Below are 14646 nucleotides of genomic sequence, written 5' to 3'. Positions count from 1 at the left end.
CCAGCCCCTGTAAAGAAGGAGGGTTTGATGGATGTAACAGGAAAATACATTTGCAGAGTGTTACAGCCTGTTTCAGCCTGGAGCCATTGCAGCAATCCAGGCTGCAGATTCAGAACAGCACCTAAGCTTGATGCTGGTCAAAAGTATCTTTGTTTAACAAGATGGAAATTATTAACATGGAAATTATTGCTGAAAAGAGTCCTGGGTCTTTTGTTGTTCAAAGCTTGGAAAATCTTCAAAATGTCAGTCAGTGGTAGACAGGTTTTTTTAGTGCATTTTAGCATAATGCAGCTGTAGTACTAATGATGGAAGTACTAGGAAGCTAATGACGGTGGAGAAATTGAATTTTGGGTACTAATTCCAGGAACAATCAGATTCTTGCTTTTTGTGATGAGTTGGTAACTGAAGTTTGATACATGATTGCTATTATATATAATTACTTGTTTAGGAACCTTTTTAACTATAGATTTTTCGAGTGCTTTATAAAGGAGGTCAGCATAATTATCCCCATTAATAGACAGGACAAGACAGATGAAGAAAGGAATTCTATGCTAATGAGTGCTGGAAATGAAGCAGCACTCCATCCACATAGATGTTTTTGATTGCTGTGACTGATGCATTGAGGTGTCAAGTAAAGAATTTCCCTAATTTTCTAAAGTGTGAGTTGACAGAGGTAGAGAAAAGTATCTGTTTGGTATTCAACCTGCTTTCCATGCACTATTTTTCCAGGTTTTGTTAAGTGGCCACAAAGGTGGCATTTTCTATATTTCCATATCTGCTGTAGTAGATTTCCTGATTATCCTTCTCCAGTTAAACCTTGTAGTGAACTCGTTAAGTGCTATTAAGTTTATGGCTGGATTTAAGAAAAGATTTTTCCTCTTGCCTTCTCCCTACTTGTTCAGTGTCACATGCCTGTATTAATTGTCAGGCTGGTGCTTCTGAATGTCAACTGAAGAGCAATCTTGTTTCTTGCTGAATTGATGAAGTAAAAATGTGCTGCTGGCAGATTCCTCCAGTGTGCATGAAAGCAAAGCACTGAGTTTGAACAACCTTCCCTCTGCTTATGTCCTTTTAAGCTTTCTGCCTTCTAGGCAGAAATTTCTGGAAAAATGGGTTGGGGAAAGAAATTCTAGAAGAAAGTTACAATAAAGGAAGAACTTTGCATATGTAAAGAACACCATATGCCTATCTAAGCTGCATGCTATGCTCATTGAATTCAATGGGGGAATTATCAGCGCTGGAAGCCAGTCAATTTTATTTTAAGGACAACAGAAATGTGAAGTTGCAATTTTTTTTTAACTAAAGAACTATGATACAATTTTCCCTGAATTGAATTTTACATATGTTTTTTAAAACGTTTGACTTTTTAGAAGATTCTGTGGTAGGATTTCTCTGATCACTGGCCATTCTTGGTTCAAAGCTGTCAGCTGTAATAGTCCTTAAAAGTTACCACACGGATTTCCTTGAATATGTCTACTTGATTGTACAATTTTCTAGTAACTTATCATTCAAGCAGAGTTCATTTGTTACAACTATATCAGCCATGTCTTTCTTAATTAGTAAATGCTTGAGTGATTGACTTTCAAACTGAAATAATTCAAGTTCAGTATGACAGGTAAACTGAAAAGCCTTTAACAGTATAATATTCAAGTCAGTATTTCTGGTTGTATATCCAAAGGTGCTTGTGCTTTGTTTGTTGCATCATCTTTTAAATAGAAAGATTTTTAGGACGGAGAGGCTGGATTTATGATCCATTCCACAAATGCTGAAGTAGTGTTCCAGTCATCTTGCTGGTGATACAAGCTGTTTGATTTGTAAGGCTAGCAAGCAGTTAGGTTTTTTCATGTGACTTTATGTAGTCTTCATCCATTTGTACAGTTCATTTGTTTGAATTCTCTTTTCTTCCTTTCTTCTACTGAAGTCAGTGCAAAATTTGGCTGTTCTCTTCACTGTGATGCCACTTACTCATTTTTTGGAGCTATATTGGTAGCATTTTGGTTTTCATTTGATCATGAGGTTAAAGGAGATATAAGGGAGATTTGATATAAAGGAGGATGAGATGTGGGTTGTCTTGAAATGTACCTGCTTTTCTAAACTTAGTGATTTAAAAGTTGCTGTTAGTACATGAAAAAATGTAACTCCTAGCCCTTGCTGAAAACACATTTCTATCTTCATTTGGGGTTGTACAGTGAAATGAATTCTAAAATTTGGAAGTGTTGTAGTATATTTTGTTTGTATGACTTTTCACTTGAGAACAAAAATCCTTGCCTGTTAAGAAAAGACCTTGCACTTTTCACCTCAATCAAGGATTAATCATCTTAGGAGTCAGCCTATTTTTGTACTGAAAGAAATGGGGAGTTATTTAATAAACGTTGTATAACATATCTGAAGAACACCTTGCTACACTGAAAACTTGTGTGTACTTACTGAGCACCACAAAGGTGGCTTTTCTACCTGAATGTTATAGCTGCAATGTTAGTGCTGAGCTTGGTGGTACTGAGACAGTCTTTGAATGACTGAAATACAGCATGGAACTAAATCACTGTGACAAAGCTGAGGTTTTTCCAGGTTTGGGAGTCTACAGTGTTTTCAGCACTGAAAAGGTTAGGAGGTTTGATTCTTACCCTAAAAAGCTTGTGTTTAAAAACAGTATTTATGGAGAGGGCTCTTATCAGTTTTCTACCAACTCCCCAGTAAGAATCTGATGCTCCTTTTTTGAAAAAGAGAATAGTTATCTTTGAAGAGAGCACATAGCTCATGAAATGCTGCAACGTAAATAATCAAGCAATATTAACTGTGCAGAAGTAGAGATGCTCTTAAATGCAGCAATGCCTTGACTGTGCTGCAACCAAAGAGCACAAGACTGAATGCCATGAAGAACCTCCAAATGCAAATGTCTTATTTTAGTAAAAATTAAACCATGGAATTTTATTCAAGCCTCCTGGAGGTAGTTAAATCCCCCCCCAGAAATCATTACAAGGATGACAGTTCTGTAGTCTGTCTCCCCAAAGCCTTGGTAATGCATTATATCCCTTTTTGGTCTTACTTTTAGTCATCTTCTCAACCTGTATAAACTAATGAAAATCTTTTAAACAAAAGATCCTGGAGGAGATGTAGGGAGGAGTTCTTGTTTTAAAAGCTAATTAGTTTCTGTTGAAGTCCAACTTTAAAGGAGCCTTCAAAGGGGAATTTGTTTGTTTGGAAGAGAAAGACGTGGATCTTTCAAGTTAACATTTTCTGGTGTGGTGTTTTGAAGGGGATAAGTGTTGGGACACATGGCTGCTTCAGATAGTGCAAAAAGCTTTTTGCACTTTCATAGTCAGCACAGTGAATTCTGACTTCTGCTCGTTTTCTTGCATGGAGGATTTAAAACATCCTACAGTGAGATAGTCCCCAGGTCCTGACTTGGGCATTGCTGTGTGGTGACCCACACCACAGGGGCACTGTCAGTGCAGGAGGTGGTGGTGCAGTGGTGTTCACAAGGAGAAACTGGGCTTTGTGGTTCATGTCATTTTTACTCATTTGATACTTCTCTCTGTCTCCTTTGGCTTTTTCCCTACTCAGGGTACTTACTCAGCACTGCTTGCCCCCCATAATTAATAGTAGTGGAGAGGGCACCGTGTAATTAATGTTAAAACAATAAAAATGAGTCCCAAAGGCCCAAGCTGGCCACCCAACCCTAAGAGTGTTTTGCACATGGAGGTGCAGGTGACATGTGAGGAGACAAGGCTTGGCTGGTCACACTGGGTTTCAGTGTGTTCAGTGCAGCAGCAGTAGAGTTTTAAAATCACTTCTCACCTTTCTGCTAAACCACAGGCCCTTCCAGAAGAGGGTTAGTTTTGTGTCCCATTGCCTCTTTGTTTTGTGTGAATTAGAACAAGCTTCAGGATTTTGTCTTCCATGGTTAGTGTGCAAGCACAGCTGTAAATATCACAACACAGGCGTTCACATCCTGCTGTACTGCAGTTGGAGAGTAAAACCCAAAACTAAATTTAATGGAAGAATAGTTTTTGTAGAGAAAATTAGGGTTAAACATCCTTCCATTTCGATGGTAGCTCATGCCTCAAGTGGTCTGAATTAAAGTGTGCAGTAGTGTTGGAGGGGCAGTAAAAGAGCTGTTACTCCATGCTCTGTTGAGATTTTCTTTTTATATTCCTATCCTGGAAGAACATAGCAATTACGAGCTAGAAAACAGACGTGGTCAAAGCAATCAAAGCTTAGGGAGGTGGTGATGCACATCTTAAAATGGTGGTGGTGTTAATGCCATCCCAAACAGTTTGGTTCTGTGTTTTTAATCAGGAAGCTGAAGGATTCCTACGTGCCAGCCAGTACCTCTCATTTAGCAGGGCTCCGTACTTCTAGCAGAGTTCCGTGGTTGGGTTCCACGATTCCAACTGAATTACTGTGTGAAGCATCAGTCGGGGAAGGGCTGTAAGAGATGATGGAAGGTCTGTTTGTCTGGCAGAGTGAGCAGCCACGGGGAGGGGAGGCTGTGCAGGCTGAGGGATGGATCCCTGCCCTGTGCTGACAGTGTTATTTAGCTGTTCGCAGCTGCCTGCCGAGTCCCGGGTCTGACATTGGGCCCAGGGGACTCAGCAGTCTGTCACGAGCAGAGAAATCAGAAATTCTCTCTGTTGCTGTGGTGGTTGGAGGAATCTTCAGCGTACACAGAGGAGGGCACTGGTGTTCAGCAAGGAGCCTGAGTCTGCTAGTCTGTTGCTTTATTTATTATGCATGAAAAATCCCAGTGTAGCCAGGGACTGTATTGTGAAGGTTTCCTGGCAGACCAGCATGGAGTCATGTTGCAGCACGCTGTCTCTTTGCATTGCAGCGCTAATCACATTCTCTGCTTATTAAAGGGCACCTGGCAGGACTTCGAGTAACCATCACTGTTGTCATTTTCATGTGGGTTATATGTCGACCTTCTAAATTTATTCTCTGGCAGAGCCATTTCGTATGTCATCTAGCTCTTAATGTGGCTTTGACTGTTAAAATAGCTCTTCAAAAGATAAGCTCCTTTGGTTATATTGGTTGAGAAAAAGCAGCCTCATATCTATCGTTACCTGATCACCTGTCTGAGTGCTTTGGACATAGCTGGATATAGATTTGACATCAGAGTTTTCCTGTCATGTTTAGATACAGTGAGTTGTTAAAATATCTTCTCACTTTGTGTTTCTTTTTTGTCTACTGTTAGTGCTCTAGGCAAACTAATCGTTCTTCTGGTAAGATGGAAGCTGAAATTGAATTGATTCAATGCTGAATTGAAGTCTGATTATTTAGTTGTTTTCAGCAGGATATACTCAAAAAATCTGATCTCTTAGTGTTTCTTTTCCAAGGGCTAATGGAAAGCCAAGTTGCCGACTATCTCAAGAATTTGTGGGTGTAAGGTGATGGGGAGAGAAATGAGGAAATGCTAATTTGAGCATTTGGAAAAGCCTTCTGACTAAGGGGCTAAAAATGGCTTTGTACCAACTGAATTGTCTGAAGTCAGTGGCTGCTGGCTATAGGAAAGGATGGATATTTTGCTGTGAAGAGCTAATTAGATTCATAGGAGAAAATAGGATTGTATTGACTCCCTAAAAAGAAACTCCTGAGTTTAGGATAAGATCTGACTGAACTGCATCTTCTGTTACTGAAATGAAGTCCAGATTTTACAGCTACCTTCTCTTGCAAGCTTTTTAACTGTATTGATGCATATTTTGGGTGACTTAACTCTCTGGAATGCTGTGTTCAGCTTTTTCTTTTCTCTGTGCAGCTTGTCAATTTACCATGTGAGATCTTTGGAATAAAAACTGCCTCTTAGTATATTTTAGAACTGCCTAGAGTAAAGGGACCTGATTTTTATTTTTGTTTTAGTATTGCATTGCAACTAATAATAGTTGCCATCACTTCCCTTCCCCTCAGAGGAGCAGTTTTAAAATACAATTAGTTGTGGTGTGCGTGTCTCTATCTTAATTTATATCATCTAGCATATAAACAGGTAATAATGCAGTGCTTGTCATGTTGTGTGCAGTGTGGTTTCCTGCTGCTATCAGATGCAGAGCTGCTTAGGCAGGCCCTGAAGATAAAAGCTGTAATTTTTTTGCTGTACAGAAAGCTCATGATCCTTGTAAAATTTTCCCCTGAACTTTAGATACCAGTGTGGGGTCAGCTTAGAGTTTGTCTAGAGTTGAGCTGCTGTGTGCTGTCAGTCTGTTTCCTGAGACACTGCATCACATCCACAGGGATAAATCTGCTGTGTCAAGAGCCCTCCTGGAGGTGGGGGAGAGGCAAGTGAGCAATGTTAAACTCTGGTGACAGCTGAACCCATCCAGCTGGAGCTGGGAGTGGCAGCCAGAGGAGATAATTGTCATGGGAAGACAGCAAACAACCAGCCAGTGCTACCAAGCAAGAATTTTTGCTTGAAACTGAGTGAGTAGGGAGCCCTTCCTTGCAGGTATTTGTGGAAAGGAAAAGTCCTTCTACCTGGTTTTGGAAAATCAGAGAGAATGAGAAGACTCTAGAGAGTGGGAGTGCAGTACAGGTGCATGCAGTCCTTTGTCAGAGGGTTCACTGGATGGATACTGAGAAATTAGAGAACAAATCAGATTTTATCATATTTGTTTACTCACAGGCTCTAAGCAGAGCAATTACTTTGAAGTAGAAGAACAATACTTCCAAGGCATATCTAAGGCATATTTACCTGAATTTTCAAGGAAGCAAACAGGAGTCACAAAAACAGGCACCCTTGGTCACCAAAGGGGGTGAAGCGTTTGGTGGCTATGAAATGAAACAAAAGAAATTAGAAATGTTTGCCTTCAGGGAGTCATCTGGAGCAGGTGGGAGAGGTGCTCACCCAAGTAAAAGCACAAGCCCAGCAAAGCAGCTCTCAAAGCACTTGGAAGGGTAACAAATTAAGGCTTTGGTGCCCTTCTGCTGAGCAGCTCTGCAGTGAGCTGTGCTGGTAATTCTGGGTTCTGTCCATGCAGCAGCCTAACACTTACCCTTCTAAGTGTATCACTGAGTAGAAATTGTGCAGCTAAATGGCTGGCTGGCAGGAGGGCAAGGTGGTTTATATTTAGAAAGCTGGCATGAGGAGTGCCCTGACCCTGCTGGGAGATTTGTGGCTCTCCAGGCTGGAATATCATGCTACAGAACCTTGGGCTGACACCCCTGTGTCAGTGTGAAGTCACTATCCAGATCCTTTATGGAGCACTAAGAAATTTTTCTCTCAGCTCAGGAGTAGATATCTGTGACCAGCTTTGTTACATGCTCTGAGTGAATAATCTCAGAAGCTTTTTCCTTTTTATCTTTTTTATGTGTGTGTGTGTGTGTTTTACTAGCACCATCTTAAATGCTCTGGTAGCTTTCTGCACAATAGAAAGGTTGAAGCAGGGATTTTGGGAGATTGGCTTGACTGTGAGTTGGGTTTTTTCACAAATGCACTTTAAGAGTCATGTTTGTGCCCAGTTTTTGGATTTTGCAGCGTGTTTTGGTCATATGGTTCTTCTGTTCTCTTTCAGTTGTGAAGGTCAGAAAAATCTTTCAAGAGCCAAAGCTGAAGGCAGGGGTGCTGGCAGTGCCTTGGGTCTGAGAGATGATGTTGTTGTAAGGATGTATGGGAAATACTGCCAGGCTGCTGGTGGAACAGGGACACTTCTGGGCCAGCACTCTGAGCAGATTCTCTTTTCCTGCTTTAGGATTCTGGATTTGGATTTGAAGGTAGTTGAGATTGCAGTGGAGAAAATCTTGAGGTATTAGCTGGCAGGCAGGATTATTTTACTGCTAATAATAAAGAAGAAGCTGTTCAGGCTTGCAAGCCTAGAGCAAACTTTCTGGGTAAAAATAAAGTATTTTATTAAAAATCATTGGCTTTAGAGAGATAAGTATTTAAGAAAAATATTAGGGGAAAAAAGTCAAACGAACAGAGATTAAAAGTTGGGATATTTATAAAAATTACCCTTTACTTGTCCTTGCTTTTTGAACTTGTTTCACTCAAGTGCTTCTTTATAGAAGGTAGGTAACAAAGTAATTAAAATTAAAAATGCTTTTGAGACTCATTTCACTATTGTGCTTTTTCCTGCGCTTTTTTTCAGAGTCTCTGAGGAGCAACTAGGCTAAACTGGAACTTTTATTATTTCTGAGAAATGTCTTCACATCTTTTTATTTTTAGATTGTTGGGCTTATTTGAACTGTGAGAAAGTGTGAAGGACTGAAAGCTAAATGTACAGGATTTTAAGAGGTATTTAGCATACAACATTTGCCATTCCTCATGGAGCAGTGAGAAGGGTTGATATATTTCTGGTGAACAAGTAAATCACACAGGACTCTTGTCAGGCATGTTATATTTGTTTATGGAGAGGCTTCAAACATAACTCTGGTTAGCAGGGAGCTGAATGAGTGAGAGACTTCTGTCACATATGCAGGTCGTGGTGCCCACCAGTCTTTGAGGAGCAGAATGCCTCTGTTACCTGAGTGTTTGATAGCTCTGGACCTGCTAGGATGGCAGCACATCTGTCAGTGTTCTCAAAACCAAAGAAACCCAACCTCTCCCACCGTCAGTAACACACATGAACTGTAATGAGTTTAAAACCAGTGTGCTGAGGCCTTCCTGGCAGATTTTTCAGATGAGACAGTGACATTTTCCCTAGCTTAGGTCTGGCCTACATCCTCCTCCCCTCTACAAATCTAATGGAATAATTACTTTGTGAAGATAATAGAGGATGTATTGATCCTGGTATATATACTTTTTTTGTATCTATTCTAGCCCTGATTTGCTAAATTAAATGTTGTGTAGGGAGGACCTTTGCATGATGCCAGGAATTCCTGCTATAGGCTTTGTCTTCCTTTGTTCAGATTTAGCATCTTATGCTATCCCTGCTCTGTAGCCTTGCATTGGAGCACATGCCTGGATTACTGGGAAGTGGTTGTGGTGGGGAGCACCAGCCCAAGGTGGGACAGGTGAAGCTTCCAAAGGAGCCCCTAACAAACATGAAATCCAGTTTTAGCTCTGCTCTGATTCACAGGTCATAGTCACCTTGATTTTTTTTTTTTTTTAATGTGAGTTGTTCAGTGAGTGGGAGGTTCCACCCAGGGAGCCTGGCCACCATATTTGCTCTTTAGTGTACCTTTTTTTTTGAATACCTTCAGGCAGCTCAGGGGATGCTGTACCACAGTGAAATGTCCAGTGCTTATCCCAGCTGTGAGCCTGACCTCCAGTGTCCTTTATGGCCCCCTTTGGCCTTCCCAGACCCTGTTCCTCAGGGGAATTTTGCAGAGGTGTAGCACACTCTGTTTGGATGTTATGTGACCTGCAACACTAGTGACTCAAAACCCTGCAAGCTGTTCACAGAGCTCCTGTTATTCACCTTGTAAAAGAGAATCCCCAGAGTGCCACTGCCCATGACACATGCTGTAATGCCAGGCACAGTGCTTTTCTGATGAGTGCAGGATGTGCATGGCCAGAGGGTTTCAGGTGCCATTTTTCTCAGTAGGAAGGAGTTTCTCTCAGTTAAGACTTTTGAGTAGAAAGGATTTGGAACGTGATGAGTTTTCTTTTTGTTTTCCTTGTGGATGATGCTCAGAACAGCAATTCAGTCAAACATGGAAAATTATTTTATCAGGATACATCATTAATCATCTCCCCTTCCCCTCCTTTAGGCATTTTAATATTAATTTAAAAAATAACTAATTTGCCATGACCTTGGTGACAAATTTGAGTTGCAAAGAGATTGAACAAATAAGCAGCTGCTTTGCTGAATGTCTGATATGGAACTGGAGGTTGGCTTCCCTATGCCTTTGGTTTTCAGTGACACCAGCTGCTATCTTGCTGAGTTGAGACATCTCAGAAAATGGGCAATGATGACAAGCAACACTAATCATATAATTCTGAGTAGGAAGCTACTTGCCTTGAAAGATAGTTTGCTTGGGCTTTCAAAGTTCCTATTTTTTCCTCCTGAACTGTTTCCTCTTATGCACTGCATTTTTTTTTTTAATTTATGAACATTTCATGGTCTTTTAAAATTGAATGAGATGAAAGGTGTATCTCCTAAAGGCCTGCAACATGTTGTACTTCTAAATGAGCACATGGGACACTTGGTATGTAATGTGGTAGTGAAGGAAGATGTATGTATGCTCAAGGGGTAAGAAAGAACTTTTTTCCAGTGTAGCCTGCTGGATTTTGTTCTGTTAACAGAATCTTGGTAGCTGTTACATTTTTCAAGGTGTGGCTTTTTTTTTTTTTTTTTGTGATATTGATTTAATAAATGCTTGCTTGCAACTCCTGTAAAATAAATGACTCGCTAGTTTTGATAGGAATAATTCATAATTTGTTACTGTTCCCTGCTGATAGATCAGATCTGAGACCTTTACTTCAAGGGAAGGTCTGTTACTGAGGCCTCCAAAAGGAGTTATTTCAGAAATACCAGTTGCATATGAGTTCATCATGTTAATGTGTGTTTCACATGCAGGATAATATGTGATGTATGACAAATTTGGAGCACTCACTGGTTCTCTGTGATGCAGACCCAGTGCATGGATGATTCTGGCCCTTTTGAGAAGCAGGTGTTTGCTTAGGCAAGAAAAGTATTTACTTTATTTGTGTTACTTCTGTACAGAGGAGGGGAAAATTGTCACCAGTGTCTGTGCTCTAGAGTGGGTTGTTGGACTTACCATCTCATTTGTGGTCACTGCACATGATTTTAGTCTCCTTAACTGTGGGACTTCTTGGTGACTGTTGAAAGGTTTCATACTGGAGGCAGCTTTTAGGTATGTTTATTTAAGCTGTAGTATTCCTTTAGTCCCAGTAGCAGTTCTGTTGTTCTCCCATAAGAAATGCCAGGCAGGAAGCAGCCAGCTGTGAGTCTGCCTGTGCCAGATTGGAGACTGCAGACAGGACCAGGTTTGTTTGTGCTCCTTTTTTTTGGTGCATCTAGCCAGCCATAACCTTAAAGCTCACATGAACTTATTTCTGTAGGCCCAAAAGAGAAAAAATGTTAAAGGTATCAGGAATTAGTATCCTTGCTGTTCTGAGATCATGCACCGTATTTGTAAGGGTTTTTTCTGGCCTGAGACTCATCTTGCCAATGAAAGGAGGCAGGAATCCAAATGTATTCTGCTTACATCCAAACCTTGTGCTGCCTGCCATTTATAGCAGGAGTAATATGATGGTTTGCTGTCACTCAGATTCCTTCAGTCTTGCTACTATGCTCTTGATCAAGTTATCTGCAAGGCAAGATCCATCCTAGGTAAATTCTGGGTACCCTTAAATAAAAAAGCCTGAATGCTATTGTGTAGCTCTGTAGATTTTTTTTTTTTTTTTGAGTAAAGAAGCTGGCACTTTAATTTTTTTTTTAAGCACTGTAGTAAAGAAATCTTGTTCTGTTGACAAGTTCAGCATGTGTCTTGTGCAATACTTCTCTGTCTGCTTGGATCCTCCTCCTTCTCCCATCTGCCACCTTCTCACTGTGGGGAAAGGAAACTCCATTCTGTCAAAGCAAAGTGCCAGTGAAAAATGGGGAAAACGTTTAAGAGTAGCTTTTGGATGAGACCATTCACTGAAATCAAAACAAATGTAACCACAGCTCACTCTAGTTTTGCCCTGTGTACTTAGCAAAAGGTTAAAGCTGACAGGTAGTAAGATAGAGCACCTCAAGTGAAGGCTGTGCAGTTCAAAAAGGCAGAATCATTTACTTCTGCCTGTGATCATGCTCCATGGCAACATGTGCTTTGCAAGGAAAATAGCATAAATACCTATTAAGCAAAGAGATTCCCCAGCAAGTGAATTAAATGCCAGAAATCGAATGAGAGTGGGGTTGGTGGTTTTTTTTTTTCCTCTCAGGGTAATTAGGGTACCTACCAATGAAGTATCATAATTGTAATGGATGCTCTCTGAGTCTTCTGAAGTACAAAATGTCCCTCATTTTGAAATATCCTGCTTCAGAGACTGTGCATTTCTGTATTTCCCAGTTATTAGTCTTCCTATGCTTTGTGAAGCTAACACTTATTAACTTTGAGGATTGTTTCCCTCTGCAAAGGTTTTGTGGTTTCTTCTGCCTGATGCTGACTTGCCAATTCTGTGTGAGCAGTTAAAGCCTTAAGAATGATAAACTTGTATTATTACAGGGACTTGGTGCATTCATTGAAGTCCCCAGGACTGGAGCTCAGACTTGATAATTGTCTTGGCTGGAAATGAATGTGCCAAGTTTCACTCTTATGCCTGCAACTGGTGATCTCTGCCTGGGAGAGTTAAGGATTAGAGAGCTCCAGGGCTGTTTTTGATAGTTTGGCTTGATGTGCAGTCACCTACAAAATAATGGTAGTAAACAAGCTTATGCTTTCTTTCTAGCTGGAATTTGGTTGGCTATTTGAGGCAAGGGCAGCAGAAATCAAGAGGACTTTGTCTGCTGGAGGTGCTGAGCCTTCAGGCTCCGCAGCTCAGAGTGCTGAATATCCAGGGGAACTAAACCCATGGGGTTCTGCTTGAGTCACCATGCCTCACTCTCTGCTGCTTTGGGCACTCCAGATTACCCTCATCACACATTTGTTGGGGTTCATGTGGCCATGAATTCGATGGTTTTCATTTCCTCCTTAACAGGGTTTTCTAAATCCTCATTCCTTGGCTGTCTGCAAGCATGCTTTACTGTTCAGTGTCAAGTCTTAGGATATGTGCTTCTCTCCTCAGCCCTAAAACCTAAGCAAAAATTCTAAGTCAGAGTTTTGTGATCTCCTTGCAAAAGTGTAGGACAGGTAAGAAAGAGATCATATAGGTGAGAGCTGTGTAGATTAAACTTGTCTGAAGTCCATCTTCTCTGCTTTATCCAGGGGAATGACTGTAGTGGCTCCACAGAGGCACAAAGCAAGTATTTTGTCCTGTGCAGAGCTGATTTCCAGTCTGTTATACAGCACTGTAAAATAGTCTACTGGCTGCATTTGTGTTGGCTAGAAGAATTAAACTTGGAGTTGGGCTTGAATCATGTTTTAAGTTGTTAAACCCCTGGCCAAGACAGTAAAATGTTGATGATGCTGCAGTATTGCAAAGCTGTAATTTGGTGAATAAATACTTTCTACAGTATAACACACCTCTCTTTGGTATTCTGTACATAACAATTAAAGGCATTTTGAGATGCAGAAAAATTAGTTTTAAAAAAATTAGTTTTATTCCCTTAATTTAAGCAAACAAATGTTAGGCAGAAATTGCTTCCATCTAATTACATTTTTCCAGCTCAACTTGAGGCTGATCTAATGGGTACATTGTCTATCCCTAAGTATGGAGAAACTATGCTGAAAGAAATGGAAAACCATGTCATACTTTAGTATACAGTGGGAAAGTTAAGTTTGTAGTGCATGGTGCAAGGATCCATCTGTCTTGACATTTTAAAAAAATTACTTATGTTTTTAAAAAGCTGTTCCATGGCTTAGAAGAGCTGGGGTTCAGCTGTTAGGCTGTCCCTAGCAAGCACAATATCCAAAAAATCCCCTTGGAACTGTGATGAGTAAGTTTCCCTGGAAAAGAGCTTCACTCACTTCTAGTCCAGTTAGCTGCCATCCATTTATAAATGTATATATTAGTTTAAGACTGGACTCTTTCAGAGCTAGTGAACCTGTGTCACCTTCTTGCTCTGGAATGTTTCTGGTGCACACTTCCCTGGTAAATGGGACACGTGACACTTGTGTGGAATTGGGGTAATTTCAGCCAAGATTTTTAGATTAGTCATTTTTAAGATTGGTCATTTTTTTGTACATACATGTCTTTTGGGCACTCAGCTTCTTGAGTTCTTAAGGCAGGCTGAATTTCATCACAGTGGGTAATAAACAGGATCACTGTGATAGATCACTGGCTTTGAGTATTCCTTTTCAAAGTTTTACTGTTTTCATATTCTGGTGGTGCAGGATGGTTACATGGCAGTACTCCTCATTTGCTTCCTTCATTCTAGAATTGTAAATTCTCATGTCAGAGCCAGGCAGACACAGGCATTTAATACTTCAACCCTCAGAAGAAACAACTGGATAAGTTTGTACATACATATGATGTATTGACCTGGGTTTGTGAACCATTTACATTCAGATTGATATGTCTGAAAGATGTGAAAGCCATGTACAGGAATGCCATCTAAAAGTTATGTGTCTCTTTTTCATTCTTGTTCCAGGACTTCAGTGCAATAACTTAGCTTATTTTCTCTCCATGTTAATAATTTAAAATATTAATACTTAAATTAAGATAATGTTAAATCCCCTTTCCTGAGAAGGTTAGGCTGCTAGTCTAGAATATAATAGAAAGTATTTTTAAGGATTTCTGGGTCTGGTTCTGAGATTCCCCCAGTTTGTAGCCATTTTAAAAAGGGGATAAAATAGTTTTCAGTTGTCTCACTCCCTTTTACTTTTTTTCTGAAGAATGTGAGAGGTGCTCAAGGTAAGAGAGAGTCTCAAGGCCATTTTTAATGTGAGGTTCCAAGGGAATTGCTAAGTAACTTCAGCCTTCCTGTTTTCTACTATCTGCACTACTTAGCCATCCTGCTCACTGAGAAGTGTTGAGTGTAGCTGAATTTGATGGTCTTCCAAGTTTTGTCAGTGTGATTCCCAGTTAAAAAGTTCAGGTGCATTATTCTGTGTATTTTGGACAGGCAGAGAAGTGACAGGGAGGTTGATACAGCTGTTTTCATGAAACCA

The 14646-nt window shown here is 40.4% G+C and overlaps 1 protein-coding gene across 4 annotated transcripts in view; it reads left to right on the top strand.

Annotated features, from left to right (window-relative positions):
• The window catches only part of SERGEF (secretion regulating guanine nucleotide exchange factor), a 148902-nt gene that overhangs the window by 79027 nt on the left and 55229 nt on the right, over positions 1 to 14646 (top strand). The window lies entirely within an intron of this gene.

The sequence above is a fragment of the Serinus canaria genome, chromosome 5, assembly GCF_022539315.1.
Source record: "Serinus canaria isolate serCan28SL12 chromosome 5, serCan2020, whole genome shotgun sequence".
Taxonomy (NCBI): Eukaryota; Metazoa; Chordata; class Aves; order Passeriformes; family Fringillidae; genus Serinus; species Serinus canaria.
The sequence above is the reverse complement of the archived record's forward strand: the minus strand, read 5'-3'. Positions and strand labels throughout refer to the sequence as shown.